The sequence below is a fragment of the Puma concolor genome, chromosome B3 (genome assembly GCF_028749965.1).
Source record: "Puma concolor isolate L17-30 chromosome B3, mPumCon1.1.hap2, whole genome shotgun sequence".
Taxonomy (NCBI): domain Eukaryota; kingdom Metazoa; phylum Chordata; class Mammalia; order Carnivora; family Felidae; genus Puma; species Puma concolor.
The window spans coordinates 26566713-26573831 of NC_141672.1; the positions used below are offsets into that span (position 1 = coordinate 26566713).

At 52.4% G+C, this 7119-nt stretch overlaps 1 protein-coding gene and 1 long non-coding RNA gene across 2 annotated transcripts in view; one reads left to right on the forward strand and one right to left on the reverse strand.

Annotated features, from left to right (window-relative positions):
* Window positions 1-7119, reverse strand: part of TMEM63C (transmembrane protein 63C) — a 131148-nt gene that overhangs the window by 122412 nt on the left and 1617 nt on the right. The gene's annotated exons all lie outside the window — the stretch shown is intronic.
* Window positions 1237-6312, forward strand: LOC147579810 (uncharacterized). The gene is made up of 3 exons (XR_015252149.1): window positions 1237-1583; window positions 4031-4109; window positions 5547-6312. It is a non-coding gene; the product is annotated as an uncharacterized LOC147579810 (long non-coding RNA).

The following is a 7119-nucleotide window of genomic DNA, read 5'->3' on the forward strand; positions in this document are numbered from 1 at the left end:
TGAGCTGCCTTCTTCCTCTGCCTGACAGCTAGTTGAGAATTGGGCCAGGAGCGGTGTGCATAAGGGATTTCAGATAGAGAGTAGGGGAGCATGGCATCCCCCCATACTCTGAGGGGCAGGGGGCCCCCATGAGCAGAGGGAGGGGTGCAGTCCTGGGACATTTCTCTGCAGCGTGGGAGAGGAGGAGCAGTAGGAACTAGGCCTCAGTGGGCAGAACTGAGCAGGGGGCTGCACATCCCCACCCAGGAAGTGGCATCTTAGAAAGATGACCACACTGAGTCCAGAGTGCCCACTGCTGCTGCTGCTGAGTCCCTGTCACCCTGGGCAAGTCACTGCCATCCTCAGACACTGGACTCCCTCTTAGACTTAACCAAGAATTGGACACTCTTGGCCTTCAGCGGGGCATGATGTTTGAATGACTCCGGAAAGGGCAAGCCACTCTGCTTTGCCACAGACCCACCCCTCCCCACTACCCCACAGAGGGCAACCCCACACTCTTCCCTTGCCTGTTTGGCACCTGGAGGTTTCTGACTTTGTGACTCTTGAGAGATTAAGCTTCAGGAGAGCCAAGTTCTAGCCCCAGCTAGGCCCTACGTACGCTGTATGACCTTCCCCAGGTCTCTGGGCAGCCTGGCAAAACTGCTTAGCGTTTTGTGCTGTGGACCGTGGGGGAGAAGGTAGGAATAGTGCTGCAGAGAAAAAAGCAGTGAGGGGTAGGATTCAGAGATGAGAGGACAGGGAACGTGAAATAACATGAAGTTGATTTTGATGGATTCCCAGCCAGCAGAGGTCACCAGTGGCAGGGGAAGGGCTGTGCCCGCTTTTATTCAGGCTACAAAGATTGCTCGCATGGTCCAGGTGGAAAGGGAGCCAGGAGACCCGAGGAGGGACGCCCGCCGAGGGGGCAGCCAGGTGAGCGGCCATCGAGGTCCCTCCACCTGAGCACCCGCAGCCCAGGCAGAGAATGACTGAGCTGCTGCGGGATAGTTTAATCAACAGAGGAGCAGGGGAGGGGACGCGCGGCTCGCCGGAGAAAGAATTTAATTAGCAACGCTTTCAAGAAAGAAAATTAAATTACAGGAAACAGTGGTGCACTCTGAGGAACACGAAACCCCTAAACCGATTCCCCAGACCCCCACGTGCGCCGGGACCACAGCAGGTGGGACGCGGCCGCGCGGGGCGGGGCCTCAACCGCCTCTCCCGCCCGGCTTACCCGGCGCCTGCGGCCCGGCACCCGCTGCGGTGGCCCGGCTCCGCCGGAAGGGGGCGCCGCCGGGCCACAGCCCTGTTCTCCCGGCGCCCGCGCTCGCGCGCGCGGCCAAGGTGGGCGCTGAGAGGACCTGGGCGAACCAAGCCCGGGACTGAACGGGCTGCTGGGTGTCTTGCCTCGCCGAGCCACACAGGGCTTCGCGGGCGCAAAAGGGCGAGATTTGGGTCCCGTGCTAATAGTGGTCTGACCCGAGACTCATCCAGGGAAATGGAGTCACAGAGTTCGAGGACCTGGCAGCCTTGTCCGCATCCCGCCCCCTCCCGGGTGCAATTCCTCAGACAGGCCCAGGAAGTCGCCCAGGAACACACAGCTGGTAAGTCATGACACTGACATCACACCCCATTAGCCTCTGAGTTCTTCTCCAGCAGGGGAACACCGGGTTTTGATCCCCAATCCCTATCATGACGCTTCTCTCATAGTAGGCACTCAGTGAGGATTTGCTGAATGAATGGTAGGTGTTTTCTTGGTTGTCAGAGCCGGTGCTAACAGCTGAGAGGCTGGGAAGATGAAATGACACCGTGTGTGTAAAACACCTGGCACCACACTCGGACCACTGTGAGCATCTAGTCAAAACTGGTGCCAGTGCTTCTCAAATTTGCCAGTGTGCGGGAATCACCTGGGGATCCGGTGAAAACGCGGGTTCGGAATCAGCTGGGCCTATGATTCCACGCTCTGACAGACTCCCAGGGGATGGCGCTGCTTCTGATCACTCACTGATCGCACCAGGAGGAGAGGGCCAGCTGAGATGGTCTGGGTTCAAGGTCAGCTGTTCACTTTGTCCTTACGGACAGTGAGCAGCAAACCAGCACGGCTCCCAGCCTGCCTCCACCGCCCTGCTGCACCCAGAACAGAGCCCCCCCTTGGCACCCGCACTAGTCCCTCCTCCCCACCAGCCCCGAGCCCAATATCAGTCCCGTGATAGGGAGTCCCTGCGTAGTTCGTTCCAGCCTGGTCTGCACATGTGCAGTCACCTGAGGAGCTTGAAAACTTACCGATGGGGGTGGGAAAGGGGGAAGTCCTACCTCCTGGAGACTCTACTAGGATTCGTCTGGGGTGTGGCCTTGGCATCTGGATTTTAAAAGCTCCCGAGAGGCTGCCACCGTGCAGCCAAGGCCAGAGAGCCGCTGCAGTGGGGTGCCTGAGGAGGGCAGCAGTGCGAGCAAGTGGGGCTTTACAGAAGTTCACCTGATGCAGCATGGAAGGTGGACTGTACTTGAGCCTGGAGGCAGAGTCACCAGCCAGGAAGCTGGGCCAGGTATGAAATGGAGGCTCCCGGTGAGGGTGGGGCCGACGATCAATACTCCAGATTCCTCTATAGCTCCCCACCCCCTGACTGTGTAGCCCTGAACAGGGGTGAGGCTTGGGACAGGCTGGGGAGAACGTGTTTGCCAAGTACTCTGCAGGGTGTGTACTTCAGGAGGGGCTCTGTTCTGGGTGCAGCAGGGTGTGGGAGCAGGCAGGGAGCTGGCCTGGTCTGCTGCTACTCCTTGTGCAAAGTGAAAGACTGACCTTGAACCAAGGCAGGCTCAGCTGGCCCTATCTTCACTCCTGGAGCTTCACGTTTCACCTATAGTAACAATCTTATGAGTACTGTTTATTGAGCACCCACCATGTGGGGCCACTGGCCTAGATACTTTATACATTATGGCATAATAATCTTTGAGAGTAGATCGTAACCTAACAAATGAGGAAACGAAGCCCACAGAAGTCATCTAACTTGCTAGGATCATACAGAAACCAACAGGATCCAGACCCAAAGCTATGATATTTCCATCCCACCATGATGCCTCTACTCAGTCTCTTTCCTTTGCCAAAAATGCTGGCCCCTTCCTCTCAGCTAATCTAAACTGTACCATATGCCTCGACTGGGCTCAAATCTCAACTCCCCTAGAGTTCCTTTTCAGGCCTCGGAGAGCTCCTGCAGCTCTGGTCTGTAGGTGGCCTTGGGCACCAGGCCACACTACCCAGTGTCGCTGCTTTCCCGGTGAGTCACATCTCCTGGCTCAGCTCTGAGGGCTCCAGGGCCGGGACCTCATGTGCCTTTCTGTGGGCCCTGGGCCTTTGTAAGTGTTTGGCGCTGCCAGGGCCGGGACTAGGGTGAGGCAAGTGAGGTACCTATGGTACAGAACTTCGGAAGGTGCTCACGCTTGGGGTCACGTGAATGTTCCTGCTGGCCGTAGCTGCGAGAATGCAGTGAGAATGCGGACGCAGGTGCTATTGTGGGTGAGCTCAAAAATCTGGGAATGTGGTGACAGATGGTAACTAGACTTGTTGTGGGGATCATTTCATAATGTATAAAAATATCAAATCACTATGATTAAACCTGAAACTAACAGTATATTGTGTGTCAATTATACTTTAATTAAAAAACAAAAGATCTGAAGGTGAGTCACCAAACAGATAATCCACTTGTGAGAACTCTCTCCTAGTGTGCCTGGGCGGGTGTTGGGGTGGACTTAACTAATATATTGTGCCTGTATCAACACTTCTGTTCTCAGTTAGTAGCTTAACGTTAAGGACCCTTGCCCTAATCGGAGGATGATAAACCCCCAGGTTATCAAAATGTTAATCTTTAAAATAAAAGTAGAGGTGAGTAGGACATATCACCTTGCCCAGATTTACACACCCAACTTTGGATCCATGAGACCTAGTGAGACCCAAACCAACAAAGGGATGATGGACTTAATTGATGGTCATTGCTGCCCTCCCACTAGAATATCAGCAGAGATCATGCCTGTTTTGTTTACCACCCACAACTAGGTCAGTTCCTGGGACATAAACGTGCTGACAACTTTATGTATTTGTTACTCTGAAGTAACCATGCCAATGTCTACATCAGGTAAGCTTCAGGAATCATTAAAACTTTCACAAGAAGCAGAAATGATCAGGGTTTGAGAAAAATACAAATTTGAGGGGAGGGAGGAGCAGGAGTGACAAATCAAGTAGTGAAGACCCCAGGTTTGAGGATTTTTAAAGGTCCCCAAAGTGGGACCTGCCTCTAGGGCGGACCTGTGATGTCAGGGGCCTGCTCACTTCTGAGCCTCAGGGTCCCAGAGCCCTTTTCCTCTCAAAAACCAAAATCAAAACCAAAACATCAGCATGGCAGGCATTTACCATTGAGTGTGAGCTCCCACAATGCCCCCAGTCCTGCAGTTGGCGGGGGCCAGGAAGCCAGACCTGTCACCATGGCCCAACCTGACTGGTACAACGCGAACATTAGCAACTTAGTAGCTAAAGGCTTCACAGTGTAACTGATGCTTGGAAAATGCTTCAAGAATGAAAGCAGCATAGACTGTGAAGCACAAACTTCCAAATATATCTTGAGTAGACAAGGATCAACTGAAAGGCTTTTAAAAAAAAAGGGTTTTCACCTTCAAGTTATTCTGGCCCTTCCCGGGCCTGCTGGAGCGTGAAAACCGTCAGTGAAAACCCCACGTCTAAACGCTGCCTTAGCTTCCCCGTCAGCTGTGGGCATCCTGGGCTGTTTGTTTTGGCGGTTCACTGCCTCTCCTCTGTGTGTTTTGCTTAAGTGAACACTCATTTGCATTTCCTGAGCAGCTCAGTAATAAGAAGCCCAGAGCCTTGCTGAAGAACAGAGGGGAGCAGGAATTAAACACTGGCTAGAGGACCGCTAGGCCTCCGGAACCAGGCCTTCCCGCATTTGTTAAATATGATGCAGGGCCCGCTGAGGGTGCAGGTTTTTTATTTGTGGGCATCTTTAAGTGTCTTCTCTTCCCCTGACTTTGCAACAGATTATGCATTTGTACATGGGATGGGTAAAGACGGGTGATTGCAACCTGGCTGTCGTAGGGGTGGTTCCCGTTTTGCCATCTACAGGTAGCAGCAGCTCTTGGTTTCTCAGCCTCACACCCAGCAGCTGCCGTGCTCTTAGCCCCAAATGGAGGGCAGGCTCCAGGCCAAGTGCTCCTGTCTGCCCCCCAGCGGTCAAGGCTTTTGGTGGGGGGAGGGTTGCCGAAGAGTCGGCCGCCTGTTGGACTTCCACCGGAAGTAGCGAGCCCCTCCTCCAAGCCACTGCAGTTCCTTAGATAGAGTCTTTAGGAAAACTAAAGGCAGCTATTTTCACTCCTGCTCTCAAGCCACTAGGAAGGCCCGGCTCCAAACCCTAATCTTCCAAGCTGCCTGGGCCCCTCACGCGGGCTGGCCTCGGGATCCTGCTTCCAATTTTCAGTCCCTTCCTTTCCTAACGGCTTCCGCCCACTCGCTGCGTTAACTTCCTGCTCCACAGGCTTTTCTCTTTCTTGCTCATCTCCTCCAGCTGCTGTAATTTGAGGCAGGAACCATACAGACTGTTCTTCCAAGCAATTCTCTAACGGTTTGCATAACTGTCCTTCCGAGAGAGAGGGAGGAAAGCCACGTGCTCTAAGAACGAGGCAGGAATTCTGAGTGGAAAAGGCCGGAGTGGGTCACAGGACGCCAGGGACCCACAGAATATCTCCTTCCGGAAAGCCAGTCAAAGGCTGGGTTGATATTTGCTGTCTTCCCATTAGTTGGAAATGAGACTTTGGTAAAAGACAGTCATAATTATTCCAAGCAAATGACAACTCGTAAGGGTGTAATGCCCTCACTTGCATTTTGCTGATGGGTCCGAGTTGCAGGAGGCTGCCTGGCTCTGTGTTGCGATCTCAAAACACTTTAGAGACGGCACTGTTTTGCACCTCACCAACATCTTGGGATGCCAAGCGAACACAAGATCACACCCTCCTATGATAAAGGAAACTGAGGTAGCAGAGATAAAGGATGCTTCCTACTGCCTCTTCCTCCTGCCCTTCTGATCGGGCTGCCTCCAGGAGGACCTCATCTCCACCCCTCTTCTGCGCAGATGCAAGTGATACCCAGGAGGCTGGAAACAGAATAAAGTCCTCATCAAGTACCACCTCATTTACATGGTCTATGACTATTACCTTAAAAACAATGTTAAGTCAACCTCAGACACTCCTTATAACACTCACAGAAACATCTTCCCTGGTTGGGGAGAGAGAAATCTGTACTGAAATAAAAGCTAATTGACATGCCCTCCAAAATATATGAGTTATCTTTCATTAGAGACGAAAGGAAGGAGCCGTTTGCAGATGACTGACTAGGAAGGCGGTGATTTGATTTAACCCCAAACAACTCTGCTATGGGGCTCGTAATCTCTGAGAGCAGGCTTTTATATGGGAAGTAGTGAATCCATTTTAGCTGCAACCAGGCAATCATAAGAAAGGCAAAACCAAGGCAGACCAGCAAAATGCTTCTCTTAGAGCCACACGGAAGTTAAAAATCCGACGGAACACTTTATAAAGTCATCTTATCAGAGCACTAGGGAGCTACTTTGTAGGCACCCCAGGTTTTTAAAAATCTGTTAATTTTATGGCTGACCTATAACACAGCTAGAGATCTTTCGACTGGTGAGGGCTGGGAAGAACCATGGAGAACCAGTTACAATTCTTTATTATTCAGCCAGGAGGAGTGACACCTAGAGAGGCTTAGTGACTTACCCAAAGCCACCCAGCTGATGAGTAACAGAGGGCACAGGTGCATGCAGGTCTTTAGACCCCATCACACTGGGCTACAGTCTACCGTGATGCCATCCACAAGGTGGACCTAACAGATGTCCTAGGTGGACAGATATTTCCCTGTACAGGAATCAGGCCAAGGGACCGGGGCCACAAACTCAAATAACCTCACTTACCTTAGCCTCCTGAGATCCACTGTGTGTGGTCTGCCTCTCTCAGTGCCACTCAGATGCAAGGATGGCTGTCAGTTTCAGGAGGGGCCTCCTCTAGCCATCTTGACATTTCATTTAAAGGGTCGTATAGCCGTATAAAGTTACTTAGAAAATTGTGTAG